This window comes from Trachypithecus francoisi, unplaced genomic scaffold, assembly GCF_009764315.1.
Source record: "Trachypithecus francoisi isolate TF-2019V2 unplaced genomic scaffold, Tfra_2.0 Lachesis_group11, whole genome shotgun sequence".
NCBI classification, from domain to species: domain Eukaryota; kingdom Metazoa; phylum Chordata; class Mammalia; order Primates; family Cercopithecidae; genus Trachypithecus; species Trachypithecus francoisi.
Window position 1 is genome coordinate 66508351 of NW_022681456.1, and position 16067 is coordinate 66524417.

At 41.3% G+C, this 16067-nt stretch overlaps 1 long non-coding RNA gene across 1 annotated transcript in view; it reads right to left on the reverse strand.

Moving 5' to 3' along the window:
- LOC117089790 overlaps positions 1-16067 on the reverse strand; it is a 180233-nt gene that overhangs the window by 100961 nt on the left and 63205 nt on the right. Inside the window, exons 6-8 of the long non-coding RNA XR_004439755.1 lie at positions 6024-6089; positions 4531-5114; positions 1707-1829 (exon numbers count right to left, since the gene is read on the reverse strand). This is a non-coding gene — a long non-coding RNA (uncharacterized LOC117089790). The remainder of the gene's footprint in view (positions 1-1706; positions 1830-4530; positions 5115-6023; positions 6090-16067) is intronic.

Below are 16067 nucleotides of genomic sequence, written 5' to 3' on the forward strand. Positions count from 1 at the left end.
CTCTGTTTGGCTCAACTTAGACCCCCAGCCCCTCCTTGGCTAAGGAGGTAAGGCTTGTTGGCTGACATGCTACCAAGATAGACTTCTGATTTCCCTGGTGTGAGTGCAGCATCCAGAGACACCCATGATGGTGGGTTTCCTCTACTACTAATTGGAGCACATGGCTAGGGAGAGAAATGAGCTTTTATTGGATGACTTGCCCATTTCAGACCTTTACAAGTCGGTTCCTCAACAGGTGATGCAGATACCTTGAGAGGCCCACTGTGATTTTCCCCTTGCCTGCTTCTCCAGATGTATCTCAAGTGCCTCTCGCTCTCACACACTCATATTCAGCCACATTGCCTCCTTTAAAACTTCTTGTCCTACTAGAAACCTCAGGGTTTTATCACATATTGTTTTCTTTGTCTGATGTGCCCTTCCCCAACTCTAGCTAACACCAACTTATTTTTCTTATTTCTGGAAGGATGGAGGCTCCATCTGTCTTATTTACTTTTATAACCTGAGTCCCAGGCCCATGTTAGATAATCATTGTATGTATGTTGAATGAATGTTGCTCAGCATTGTACAGAAGGAGAGGTGCTCTCAAGGATAAATAGTAGAAAAGAAGTGAGTTAAGTTAGTAAATTTAGAGACTGATGAGCATGCTGATGTGTGTAGAGGTGGGAACAGATATAAAACATAAGACACTGACAGAATTGTAGAATAGTCCATTCTTTCAACCCAGGAATGAAGGCAAAAGAGCCAAGAAAGTACATGGAATACAGCCAAAGATAGTTAAGGTTTTAGATAAAGCTGAAACCTCATGTATCACTTTTGGTTGCCTTGGCAACAGAACCTTCATCTCATGATAATGATATTATAATATGACAAAGCAAATACAAATAAATTAACACCTTATCAAAAATGGAGCCACAAATGGCCTAGTTAACTTCACCTTTGAGGATAATGTAAGGTGAAATCTTAGAAGGGGCTCTATGCTGCAAAGAATGCACCCTAGGACTTGAGTTATGTATGAAAGGGTTAAACCAGGCCGTGGAATTTGACAAACCAAATCTAAAATGCATATGTGGAAACACATAAGACCATGATCAACTAAGATGGTTTTGAATAGCAGAATAAGTTATGGGACTTGCCCTATATTTCAGTCATCTTTTAACATCATTATACTGTGGAACAAACAACCACAAAGCCCCAGTAGCATAGCACAATAAGCATTTATTTTGGCTTATTTTTTCTTTTTCTTTTTTTTTAGATGGAGTCTCGCTCTGTTGCCAGGCTGGAGTACAGTGACGCGATCTCGGTTCATTGCAACCTCCACCTCCCGGGTTCAAGCGACTCTCCTGCCTCAGCCTCCCAAGTAGCTGGGACTACAGGCACACACCATTATGCCCAGCTAATTTTTCTATTGTTAGTAGAGATGGGGTTTCACCACGTTTGCCAGGATCATCTTAATCTCTTGACCTCGTGATCTGCCCATGTCAGCCTCCCAAAGTGCTGGGATTACGAGCATGAGCCACTGTGCCTGGCCATGAGTATAAGGTTGGCATTGCAGTTATTGTGCTCTCAATCAAGTGTGGCTATTTTGACTCTGGTCACTCACATGCAGCTGGTAGGTTGGGTGGGCACTGGCCGGTCTAGGATGGTCTTAGCATGGATTGGCTCCACCCTGCTTCATGTGTTCTTTCAGCACACTTCAGCATACTAACCTGGGCTTCTTCTCATAGTGGAAGCAGAGCTCCAAAAGAGGTGGGAACATGTAGGGCCTTGAGGCCTATGTCTGGAACAGGGATACTGTCATTTCCATCACATCCTTTGCAGCAAATTCAGTCCTGATTCAAAGGATGGAGAAAGAGACTCAACTTCTTCATAGTGTGAGCTGTAAAGTTATACTGCTAAGGGCATAGATCCAAGTAGGCCATTAATTTTATCTGTCAATGCAATTAACCAACCATACCAGAAATCAACTTATTATAAAGCTATAGTAACTAATTCAGTATGATATTGGTGTAGAAATAGATAAGCAGAATAAGGATATGGTATTATGACCCAAAAGAGACTCGTATGATAACAAAATATCATAATGACAAAGATAGTGTTGCAAAGTCTCTGTGGGGAAAATGGTAGACTATTTAACAAATGGTTCTATAACAAGAGGCTCTCCATATTGGAGGGGTCATGGGGGAAATGGTTCCTTCTCTCATATCATGCACAAAAATTAATCTCAAGTTTATAAGATATAAATGTAAAAGGCAAAACTTTAAAACTTTTAGAAAACAATATACTAGAGTATCTCTACAGCCTGAGTGTGGGGAAAGATTTCTTAAACAAGATACAAAAGGTATAAACTATAATTAAAACATAGATAAATTGAATTAAATTATAATTTAAATTTTTTTTTTTTTTTAAAGACAGAGTCTTGCTCAGTCGCCCAGGCTGAAGTACAGTGGCACGATCTGGGCTCACTGCAAGCTCCGCCTCCCAGGTTCATGCCATTCTCCTGCCTCAGCCTCCTGAGTAGCTGGGACTATAGGCGACCGCCACCACGCCCAGCTAATTTTTTGTATTTTTAGTAGAGATGAGGCTTCACCATGTTAGCCAGGATGGTCTCGATCTCCTGACCTCGTGATCCGCCCTCCTTGGCCTCCCAAAGTCCTGGGAGTACAGGCATGAGACACTGTGCCCGGCCAATTTAAACATTTTATGCAAAAAAATTCCAAAAAGTGAAAAGAAAGCTCCAGTCTTCAGGAAGATATTTATAAAGCAAGTAATTGAGAAAAGGTAGTATTGAGAACTAACAAAGAACTTTCAAAACTTAATGAGAAAAAGATAAGTTAATAGAAAAAATAAAAATAAATGTGCAAAGGAAGAGGAAATACACAGAAGAGGAAATCTAAATGGCCAATAAGCACATAATATAATGATCAATCTCATTAGTTATTGGGCAAATGAAAATTAAAATCATAATAGGCCCGGCATGGTGGCTCAGGCCTGTAATCCCAGCATGTTGGGAGGCCGAGGCAGATGGATCACCTGAGGTCAGGAGTTCCAGATGAGCCTAGCCAACATGATGAAACCCCCGTCACTACTAAAAATACAAAGTTAGCCAGGCATGGTGGTGGGCACCTGTAATCTCAGCTACTCTGGAGGCTGAGGCAGGAGAATCGCTTGAATCCAGGAGGCAGGGGCTGCAGTCAGCCAAGATTGCACCACTGCACTCCAGCCTGGGCAACAGAGTGAGATCCCACCTCAAATAATAATAATAATAATAATAAAGTATAATTTTACATCTTTTAATTTGCCAAGGATTATGCAGGTTGGCAATATCAAGAGTTAAGGTAGAGCCACTGGAACTCTCATACACAGTGGGTAGGAATTGAAATTAGCATAACTACTTTGGAGAACAATTTGGTAATATCTAGGAAAGTTGAATATGGACATATCCTATAACCCAGCAATTCCATGTCTATATCTTAGAGAAAGTGTCACATATTTTTCTGAATTCATGCATGAGAATATATATTGCAGTGTTATTTACAACAGAAAAATGTTAAACATCCTAAATGTCTATACAAAAGTATAGATAAATAATACTGGCATAGTCATACAGGGGACTATTACACTACAGTAAAAATGAATTAACTAGAGCTAATATAGTCACACATGAAAAATGTTCACAAGTGTAATGTTGGATAAAAAGCAAGTTACAGAAGATATATGCAATATTGTAACAGTTTAAGACCCTATTAAACCACACTATATTGCTTAAGAATATACACATGTATAATAACAGCATAAGGATATACATAGAATGATAAAGTAAAAATTCAGGATAATACTGCAAATCACCTCTAGGGAGGAGGTCAGGTAATAAAGAAGAGAAGGTAATAGGGAAAGGTCCGCAGGAGGCCTCAACTGTATCCATAAAGTTATATTTCTTAAGCTGGGTGATGTAATGTAAGTGCTTTTCTGATATTAGTCTCCATATGCTATTTGTATATCTGATGGTTAATTTTTTAAAATAAGTGAATATTTAAGAGTCTTGCTTTGAAAAAGAAAGAAACAATGGGGCTGAAAGAACCTAAATAATGTTAGAATGTTAACACCTATCTATAGGCATCTCTGGGTCTCCTTACCCTCTCTAATCCACAAATCTTGTTTGGAAACATTAAAGATAAATAAGACTGAAAGAATGGTTAAGTAAGTTTGAGGAATGCTGGGTAAAACAAAGCTAAATATTCGCTCTTTTCTGCAATACTTGTCAGAGTCTTTGAAATGCAAATGGCACTGTGAATCTCTGAGTGGGAGAGAGAGTCAGCAGTGTTTTCCCTCTTTAAGTCCGGAACCATTTTTTTCATGTGGCATCTCAGGGCAAGGGTTTTCCATGAAATACATTTTGGAAATTGTGTCCCCAGAAGTTTCATTTTCCTGTCACCAGCCTCTATCCCCACGTCTCATCCCGCCCACAAATTTCACTTCCTTATCAAGCTCCATGTCTTTGTCATTTTTGTTTCCATCTTTCCACAAGCATACCTTTCCCAGGCTTTTGTGTTTCACGAAGGCAACATGGCGTCGTGAAAAGAGCACTTAGCTAGAAATCTGTGAGCAATTCTGGCCTCAGTGCTTCTTAACTGGGGCACCCAGGGCAGGTTATTTAATTTCTCTGTGCCTTGGTTTCTGTCTACAAAAGGGAGAGAAAAATCAAATCATTTACCCCATAGGAGAGTTGTGAGTATTGAGTTCCTACCTATATAGTGCTTGATACTTTTTATGAACTTATGAAGTGTTGACTAGATTTATATAATAGGGAGAAAGTAATAGTTTACCTACCCCAAGAGTCTGCTTTTGGAGACTCCATTAATTTCCCAGGACTGCCACAACAAACTGAGTGGCTTAAGCAACAGGAATGTATTTTTCTCACAGTTCTGGAGGCTGGAAGTCCAAGATCAGGGTTGGTTCCCTCTGAGGGCCGTGAGGGAGAATCTGTTCCCGGCCTGTTCCCCAGCTCCGGGAGGCTTGTTGGCAGGCTTTGGTGTTCCTTGACTTCGGCTGCACCACCAGATCTCTGCCTTCATCTGCACACGGCGTTCTCCCTGCATGTCTGTCTCCAAATTTCCCTTTTCAAATAAGAACACCAGCTCTACTGGATTTGGGGCCCACCCTACTCCAGTGTGACCTCATCTTCACTAAATATGTCTGCAATAACTCTATTTCTAAATAAGGCCACACACATTCTGAGGTGCTAGGGGTTAGGACTTCAACATTTGAACTTTCAGGGGACACAATTCAGCCCATAACAAAGACCAATTGAAATCACATCTATGAAAATGCTGTTAGATTCTTGTAAAGAGTTACAGAATGTAAGATTCTGCTTTTGTCACAAATGACCACATCTTAAAGCATCTAGTAACACTTCATTGTAGCATACAGCCAGAGCTTGCTTTTGTGCACCTGAGACAGCTTTTTGGAACAATATTGAGCAGAGTTTGTCCTGGGACTCTTTAAAGTGTGTGCTGTCTGTTTGGTTCTAAATCCATTGCCAGTAATTGATTGCTTTACCTCAACTAACAGAGAAAAGTCCATCTTGTTAAGAATTACTTGATACATGAGGTTTGCATATAAAAGGAGCTACTGCAGCATGCAGAGAGATTAAATTTCTTGGAGGCAAGAGCTCCATGAAATTTCTCAAATTAGCTGGGCCATTCCATAGTGAAAGTAAATGGTGAATCTAGCTTTCCTCAGGTGCAGGCTTGTGTTATGCCCACTGGCCCCATGCTTTCTTCAGGGGGCAGTTTTACAACATTGTTTCCCTAGAGAAGAATTCAGAATGACGTTAGGCCACCTTGAACCTAGCAAGATTGTTCATATCAAAATGACTTTTTGATACAGTTAAGCTGAAGCAGTATATAACACAGAGGTAAAAAGCATGAATTCTGATGTCCAGCTTCCTGGGTTTACATCCTAATTCTACTCATGGAATCTTGGGTAAGAGACTTCAGCAACCGTCACCCAATAACCATACTCACCTGATATGGCTGCTATGAAGACTGAATGAGATAATCCATGAAACAGAACAGTGTCTGACGCACAGGCTGCATTCAACAAATGGTGGTTATTATTACTCTCAGTGTAATGACGGGCCCTCAGAAAAATCACTTTGAGATAACCTCTTCCTTTTAAATTGTGAAAAATAACAACAGTTATCCCAACCAATACAATCACTTCCAATTTTAAATATTCTAGTTCCTGTGGATACCTGGAGTATGAATATAATGTTGTACTGTGCCATTTGAATGCTGGCAGTGTTTATGTTCCCAAGCAGTTGTTCTTAACAGCTGTATCAAATTCAATTGAGTGAATATACTATATTAGGTCATTCTTGCATTGCTATAAAGAAATACCTGAGACTGGGTAACTTATAAGAAAAGAGATTTAGTTGGCTCATGGTTCTGCAGGCTGTACAGAAAGCATGTTGGCATCTGCTTCTGGGGAGGCCTGAGGAAGCTTCCAATCAGGGCAGAAGGCAGAGGGGGAACAGACACATCACATGGCAAGAACAGAGCAAGAGACAGAGAGAGCGGCAGGGAGGTGCTACACACTATTAAATGACCAAATCTTGTGAGAACTCAAAGTGAGAGCTCACTTATCACCAAGGGGATGGCCCAAGCCATTCATGAGGGATCCACCCCATGATCCAAACACTTCCCACCAGGCCCAACCTCCAACACTGGGGATTACAATTCAACATGAGATTTGGGCAAGGACATACATTCAAACCATATCATACACCACCTTTTACCTAACAGTCCTCCTATGGTTTGATATCTGGACTTTCGGGGTTTGTTGCTCATTAATATCACTTTGGGAAAGCCAGTGAGCTTTTTCCCCATTAAGACTGATAGACCAGGGCAGTCTCCCTCAAACTTCTGCCTAAGTGTGTTTGCTTCAGTTTAGCCCTCCTCCACTGTTGTTTTGACCTAAATTACCTTCCTCATAATCTATTTCCCCATATCTCTTTTCCCCAAAGTCTAGATACAAAGCCACATCTCCATTGCTTCTTACTCTCCCTTTGCAGATTCCAGGCTCCCCATTCTGTTCCTTGCTGTGTGTGTTACTGTGGATCTATTTGTTACTCCCCACAAACCACCCCACCATAGAGCTCACAAGCCCTTTCTAGGGACATCAAACTGGGTATACCACAAGAATAGCGCCATTTGGCATCCCATATGCTCCCCTTCCTACACTGGGTATGTTTGTAGAGTCTAAAAGAGAAACAAAGCATCTCTTTCCTTTTTTTTGCCCACCAAACTCCTGCTCATCCTTTATCACTAGGCTCAAATGTACCAACCTCTGTGAAACACTTTCATTTCCCCAGTCAGGGCTCACCGCTCAGTCATACTAGTCCCAGGGCACTTGCTACATATTTTAGTATCCTCAACAATGGACAAAGATTACACATTGAACATGCTCAAAAATGTGTTTGCAGATAAGTCAGTTATGGAGAGAGCTGTATATAAGAAGTTGGAAACTGCTTCAGTTGCCTGTTTTGACAGGATTTAATGAGATTATAGCAAAGGCTTGGGAGTCAGACACTTTGATTTGAATGTTAACTCTACAGTGTGCTAGTTAGGAAACCTTGGGAAACATAAGCCAACCTTGCTGAGTCTCAGCCTTCTCATCTGCAAAATGGGGTCATCTCTGTCACTGATTTCCTCAGAGGGCTGATGTGGACCAGATGGGATGATAAATGCAAAGCACACAAGTGCATGGTTTAAAGTGGTAGTGATTAAGGCTAGCATAGAATTCGAGACCAGCCTGGGCAACATAGTAAGAACTTGTCTCTACAAAAAATGTAAAAAAAAAAAAAAAAAATTAATCAAGTGTGGTGGTGCATGCCTATAGTCCTAGCTACTCGGGAGGCTGAGGCAGGAGGATTGGTTGAGCCTGAGAGATTGAGGCTCCAGTGAGCTACGATCACACCACTGTACTCCAGCCTGGGTGACAGAGAGAGGCACCATGTATCCGGGAAAAAAAAAAAAAAAAAAAAAGGATCAGCAATAAAGATCCTGAAAAGTCAAAATTGGCCAAAAGTATTATCTCCTGTTGAATTTTGTCAACAAACACCAGCTTCCTACCTCTTAAAATATAAATGGGGGCAGTACCATTTGTTTACCAGGAGCTAGAAGCCCATGATTTCAAGAAGTTTCCTGTGTAAGTATTGATGGGTATATTCTGCTTCTGCTTCAGTTTCTTGATATTTTTTGCCTGCTCTTTTCAAGGGTGTTCTATTTGCCAAAAAGCACTGCTAAAAGTATGCCTCATCCTGTCCTCCTCCAACTCTCAGTCGTCTCCAGGCCTTTCCCACAGCTGCTCTGTGACCTGAGACTCATTCTGCGGTTGCCTTTTCTTTGAGCTGAGAATTGTTTCTAGCCATCCCGCTAAGAAGTGTGAATTAAATGTGTGATCTAGAAGGGTTGATGCATCAAGTCATGAATAACTATAGCTCATTGATTATAACTAATAACCAATCTAATAAAAGATGATTGAGCCCAAAGGGTTGTTAAGTGACATCATTATGAACAGAAGAGGAGGAAACAGAGAGAGGGGAGAAAATATAGATCCAGATGGGATTCCCAGAATGAAGCCCCAAGCAGCCAGGGGGTGGTATACTGTGTGCATCTCTTGGGAAAGGAAGGGAGTATACAAAATGGGGGAAAATGGAAGATAGGGGAAGAGTGGTAGCCTACATCAAGCTTTGCCAGAGGCCAACCTTTCTGTCTGCAGTGACACTCATTTGCAAAGTTGGTGAATGGGCTACAGTCTCTGAATATATAAATGAGGGAAGGCAAAGCCACCAGGGTCCAGCCGAGCTCACAGGCCTGGTTAGTACTGGGGGACCAGTGCTGGCTAGTACCAGGTATGCTTACTAGAGGCTGTCAAACCATCCAGGGGCAAGTAAATATGTACTCACTGGCCTTAGAAAGACTCTTTAAAAACTGGAAGCTCTGCCTTTGATTTAGGTCAATAAGATATAAGAGATAATTAAAATGTAAAAGGTTGCTAAGGAATAAAACTAAAGCAATGCCAAAGAGCCTAATCTAAATGCAGACAAAAAATAAACTCACAGCTCTGTTTGCTTGGCCCAGATGCCTGGAGCATCTTGAAAGAAGGCATATTTCTGCACCTGAATAATGTTAATCTTGGGTTTAGAAAGAGGTAGAATGAATATGGAGACTGCTCAAAATCACTTCTGATTATACTTAGATATTCTAGGAAATCACTCAAATATTTATTTAAAAATTGCATTGTGGAAGACATGGTACTAGAAAATAATGATGATAACCACAACTAACTTTATTATGATACCCTACAGCCGACTCAAAGCTTTTCACATGGTGGATGATATTGACTGATCTCCAAATAATGTGCAAGTGTACAATGCTGCATGAGCCATGATTATCTCCCTTAAGGAGTTTACAATCCAATAAGAGAAGAAAGGGACATACACAATGTAATATAATACAAGTTGGGTGATGATAAGGGCTGTAATAAAGGTAGTAATTTATGGTTGTCTAAAAGTAGGTTACATAAAGGGAGTATCGTTTAAAATGGACTTTGAACTTTTGATAGGTGGAGGTGTCAGATAGATATTTTAAGCAAAGAAAAACATCACGTACAAGGGCAGGAAATAGAAAATTGCAGCATGTGTTCAAAGAACAAGTAATGCAGGAAGGATAGGCTGTGGTGGACATCTGTTACTTTTGCTTACTCAGTATTCACTCTCTATTCTCTTCATCATAGTAACTCTTTTCCCTTGGGGAAGCCCATCTATTCTTAGTATCTGAAAAGTAGAGTTGACCCCACTGCTGGATTCAGAGTGGGGCCTGTGATCATGGCTTGACCAATCACCACCTTCATCTTCCTGGATGGAGTGATTCGTTTAGAGCTGAGCACAGAATTCAAGTCAACCAATGCGCCAAGACTAAACCCCAAGAATTTTGTTGGAATTTTAGGAAAGAGTCAATCTCTTTCCATAAGATCACTAGCTGTGAGGATAATGTAAGCCTGGAATTTCTGAGTCTCTCTGAGGAGAGTGCTCACCACCAAGAGAGACCAGCACATTTATACACTTAGATGTTGCCATGATGGAGGAGACTACACATCCTCCCAATGTTTAGCCAGTTCAAATTGCTTTCTGTCACTTGTAACCATAAAAATCATCAATCCATAGCTGAGGACAAATTGGAGAGAGTCTTGAGTGCCCCACCAAGGAACTTCATTGTCTCGTCAACAAAAAGTAGGGTCACAGGAGGTTTTGGGAAAGTGATAGATTTTGATTCTCCACACCAAAAACAGTTTGAAGGCGGTGTCATAGGCAGGAAACAGGGTACAAGATTTTTTACAAAGGCAAGGTCAATGGTAGGAATTGTGGCTCTTTGTGAGTTTCCTTTGTGAGTTCATGGACTCATCATTGTCATCATTTTGGAAGCTTACTGTGCCATAGGCATTGTTCTAAGCACTTCACACACATTAACTCATGTGATACTCATGACAACCCCAAGAGACAGGTTCAGTTACTCTCATTTAATGCTCACACCAACTCTATGAGGAAAGTCAAGTTATTATCCCCATTTTACAGAAAATTTTGTTCATTTTTTCCTCTAGAATAAAGTTTCATGCAAATGGCAGTTCACTATTTTATCTCCACCATCAAGAATAGTTCGTGGGACATTACAGGTTCTCAATAAATATTTGTTTAGTGAAATGAATAAATGAGTGGTTCAGGAAGCATCATAACTCTTCCTTCAAATTCTCTCCTGAAATGCTCCCAGTAACACGATCACCTGGGTAACCCAGAGGAGCATTACTTCTGTGTATAATTAATCATTTACGTCAATGTGATGAGAATGCAATGAAACCCCCTATTATCGGGAGCTGATAGCCTGAGGTGAGCAGGAAGTAGGTGGTATCTGCAGGGACAGCAGGGAGGCATGGGCACAAAATTGAGGTGCAAGCAGGTTAACAAATCCCCAATGTCTCACAACTAATCAAATGGCAGCATGCAGCATGTGTTCAAAGAACAAGTAATGCAGGAAGGATAGGCTGTGGTGGACATCTGTTACTTTTGCTTTCAACCTGGGAGTCAGGTCCCAGAGCCCATTCACAAAGAAGACAAGTGCCAACACCATGAAGTCTTGCAAGCTCCAGATTTCCTTCTCCAGTGACCCATCTTTTCTCCCCACTAACCTGGATGTCCATATTTAGAATCACTTCTTTGACTTAGGAAAGGTGGTTGGGAGTGTTGTTTCTAGAATGTCCCTGTTATATTGTTACTTGAGTAGGAGAATAGGGGCTGGCCTTTTCCCATTGAAACATCAATCCTACTGAAACATCAGCAGAGCCTTAAAGGGCACAGGTAAGTTTTATGGGGGTTTTTTTGGTTTGTTTTTTGTTTTTTCGGGATGGAGTCTCACTCTGTCGCCAAGCTGGAGTGCAGTGGCACAATCTCGGCTGACTGCAACCTCCACCTCCCAGGTTCAAGGAAATTCTCCTGCCTCAGTCTCCCAAGTAGCTGGGACTACAGACGCCCGCCACCATACCCAGCTAATTTTTGTATTTTTAGTAGGGACCGGGTTTCACCATGTTGGCCAGGATAGTCGCGATCTCTTGACCACGTGATCTACCTGCCTGGGCACAGGTAAGTTTTAAAGAGAAAAATGTGGAGGAATTAGGATATTGGGGCACTGCTCAGGGAAATGCTGAATCTTCCTAGTGTTGGCAAAAGGTCACCTGGTGTGGGGTTAAAGAAAAAAGGGACACAGAAAGAGAATTTGTTTCCTAACATGAAGATCATGTCTCCTTCAAAATGTAGACTTCTGGCAAAATTCCCAAAAGCACATTCTTGCAATGCTGTGCATACTTCCATAAATGGCCCTTGCCTGTGTTGTTTCAGTCAGTCCTTGGATACAGCAAGAAGAAGTCGAGCCTCCCAAGTACTGTCACTGTCAAGTTCCTTCTCTCTGCCAGACCTTCCCACAGCCCCAGATGGTGTAGCTTCTCCCTCCCTCTCATTTCCTGAGCAGGTGGGAGAAAGGAAAGAGTTAGAAAAGAGGCAAGAAGCATAGAATTTGCCAGTACTAACCCTGGCTCTTACCCACCCATCCAGCATGCTGGTGTCAAACTGGCAGTAGATTTGTAAGTGGTTGAAGTAGCCCCAGGCCCATTCCTCCCTGGTGCCCCTGCAGGTACCACCTACTTCCTACCTACCTCAGGCTACCAGCTCCAATGGGGGTATCATTCCACTGACATAAATGATTAATTATACACAGAAGTAATGCTCCTCTGGGTGACCCCGGTGATCACATTAATGGGAACATTTCAGGAGAGAATTTGAAGGAAGAAGCATCATGCTTTCTGAATTACTCATTTATTCATTTCATTAAACAAATATTTATTGAGAATCTATGACGTACCAGGGACTACTTTTTTTTGTTTTTGTTTTAGATGGAGTCTCGCTCTATCACCCAGGCTGGTGGAGTGCAGTGGCACGATCTCAGATCACTGCAACCTCCACCTCCCTTGTTCAAGCAATTCTCCTGCCTCAGTCTCCCAAGTAGCTGGGATTGCAGGCGCATGCCACCACACTCAGCAAATTTTTTAAAAAAATTTTTAGTAGAGACAGGGTTTCACCATGTTGGCTAGGCTAGTTTTGAACTCCTGACCTCAAGTGATCCGCCCACCTCAGCCTCCCAAAGTGCTAGGATTACAGGTACAAGCCAGTGTGCCCAGCCACCAGGGACTATTCTTGGTGATGGAGATAAAATAATGAACTGCTGTTTTCATGGAATTTTATTCTAGTGGAAAAAATGAATAAACAAAGTAATAAATATACAAGCTCATGACCTATGATAAAAAGTGCTATAAAGAAAAATAAATCTGGATAAGGGTAGTTAGAGAGGAAGGAATTGCTAATTTAGGAAGAGTTGTCAGGGAAGTCTTCACTGAGGAAGTAGAGGCAGCAGCAAGCCAAGTGAAATTGGAGGGAACATTATACCCCAGCTGAAGGGGAAAAACAGGAGACAATCATTCTTAGCATGTTTGAGGATAAGGAAGACTGTGTGGCTGGAACAGAATGAACAAGCAAAAGAGTTACAGGCAATGAAGCTGGTGAAGGAACCTTGGGCTAGATAAGAATTTTGTATTAAATGTAGTTTTAGGACGATGGGAAGCTATTGGCGGATTTTTGTGCAGAAGAGTGATATGAAATGATTTGTATTTTAAGAGGTGATTAAGGCAGAAAGAATGTAAGAAGGCAGGTGAGGGAGCAAGGAGACCAGTTGATCCAGGTGAGAGATGAAGGTGGCCTGAACCAGAGTGATAGTGGTGGAAGTGGGAGAAGTGGGAAGGCTGTAGATAGATTTTGAAATTTAGAGCCTTCATCTCATTTTGTGGCTGTGTCAAGGAAACCTCTGATGACTGTGTTACTTGCCATTGGCTCACCTGTGATGTCAGTTCATGCAACTGAGATCGATAGTTCCCAGGAGCTCACCTTCACCTGGCTCTCTCTGCAACACTAAAGTAGCCTCTGCAGGCACGTACACCCAGGAGTACAAGCTGGAGGCATTTTTATGCCAAGAGCAGCCCTCGCCCAACAGGGGACTGGAGCTAGAGGGCTAAATGTTCCAACCTCCTGTCTTTCAGGTGGAAGATTCTAGAAGGCAGTCTACGTACTTCTCAAAAATCCATCCTACGTTGGTAACCTTGGACACACCCCCTCATGTTGACTTGTCCTCCTTCCCTGTTTCACTCTCCTGACTCTTTCTCGCTATCCTCACTCAATTCCTTGCCTGAGTCTCTGCTTTGAAGGAACTCAACAAAGATAGGGCATTTCCCTCTCTACTTATTCCTTACTTCCCATAGTTCTCTCTTTATGCCCAAGGTTGTTGAGGAAAACTTCCAGGAGACACATTCAGGGAAAACATCCAGTCTACCATTTTCTTTCAAAGATCTATGGGGTTTACAACCAGAAACAGACCTTCCAACCCTCAAATTCTCCAAAATAGCCATCATCCATCCCCACTTCAAAGATCGACATCCACAGCCTAGTTTGTGAAAATTTAATTGAAAACCAATTGTGCATTAAAGGGGAAAATAATCAGAGACCTCTTCCAGGCAGGAGAATACAGGATACTATAAACAAGGTATAGTCTCCAAATACATAGATGGCTTTATAATGGACCTGGATGGACACATTGCAGAGTTTATAAACAATAAAAAGACAGTGATGCAGCTGAGTGATAATTCAGCTGAGAGATAATATCCTTCAATGCAACTTGGCAAGAATCACTTGAAGTACATTGGCTGGTAGGAGCTGAACGTTCTTTATTAGAAATGACTATAGATTAAAGAGATATGAGACAAGTGAGTAATACAAAGCAGAAGAAATCCTTAAATCAAAATAGACATTTTAATAACTACGCTTTAAACAAATCCCCTTCTGAAGTTTTCTAATGTTTAACAACTGCAAATAAATATGACACTGGGAGAAGCTAATCAAAAAGTTTAATAATGCAGGAAACAAAAGAGCAAAAAAGAAACTGAAACATCACATCCTCAGCCCCTTTAGGCTTCCAGCCTCTCTCCCTCTCTTGTGCTACCATATCCCCAGCACTGCAACACCCCAAGCTAAAACCTGTGGAGCCAAACAGCCTAGGTTTGAATCTCAGCTTCATCATGGTTCATCTCTGTGTGCCTGGGCAAGTGTCTTAGCCTTCCAAGCCTTCGTGCTCATGGCTATAAAATGGGACTAATCCACCTGATAAGGTTGTTGCAAGTGTTAAGTGGGCTAATACATATGAAGGCAGAGTAAATACTCAATAAAATATCAGCTATTTATTTACTATTACTATCTTGCTAAAGGAGCAGAAGAGAGCTAGACACAAAAAGGAAAACAGATCGAAAGAATAGAAAATAGAGGGAAAGGGAGCCTTAGAGGCAACTGAAAGTTTGCTAAGTCACAACGATGTTCAGGCAGTGCACCCAGGAAGGCTGACTAACTGGCCTGGGTTTAGATGGGTCGATGCCCCACTTAGTTAATAAATTATGACTATCACTCCAACCTTGGCTTTTGACTTATTCAACCACAGAGAATCCACAGGATGTAAATCTTTACAATCCTTTAAGAAATCAATATGGTAACACATACCAAAGGCTATATTATATACAGCTGTAAACACTGTATCCCACTCCTGGGAATTTATTCAAATACAATTGAATACGGGGTTGATAACCTCCGCACAGTCGAAGATCCACATGTAACTTTTTTTTTCCTTGGAAGTGTAACTGTCACCAAACCATGTATAACTTTTTCTTAACTTTTATTTTAGGTTCAGGGTACACGTACAAGTTTTTTATATAGGTAAACTCAAATCATAGGGGTTTGTTGTCAGATTATTTCATCACCCAGGTGTAAGCCTAGGTATTACACCTGGTTGTTTTATTAGTTATAATAATAACTAATAGTTATTACTAGTTCGTTATTTTTCCTGCTTCCCTCCCTTCTCCTACCCTTCACCCCCCGGTAGGCCCCAGTGTCTGTTGTTCCTCTCTTTGTGTCCATGTACTATCATTTAGCTCCACTTATAAGTAGGACTATGCAGTATTTGGTTCTCTGTTCCTGCGTTAGTTTGCTAAGGCCTCCAGGTCCATTCATGTTCCTGCAAAGGACATGATCTTGTTCTTTTTTATGGATGCATAGTATTCCATAGTGTATATGTACCACATTTTCTTTATTCAGTCTACCACTGATGGGCATTTAAGTTGATTCCATGTCTTCACTATTGTGGATAGTGCTGCAATAGACATACACTTGTATTTGACTTTACGATAGAATGATCTCTATTCCTTTGGGTATATACCCAGTAATGGGATTGCTGGGTCAAACAGTAGTTCTGTTTTTAGCTCCTCAAGGAATCACTACACTGCTTTTCACAATGGTTGAACTAATTTGCACTCCCACCAACGGTGTATAAGTGTTCCCTTTTCTCCGCAACTTCGCCAGCATCTGTTAT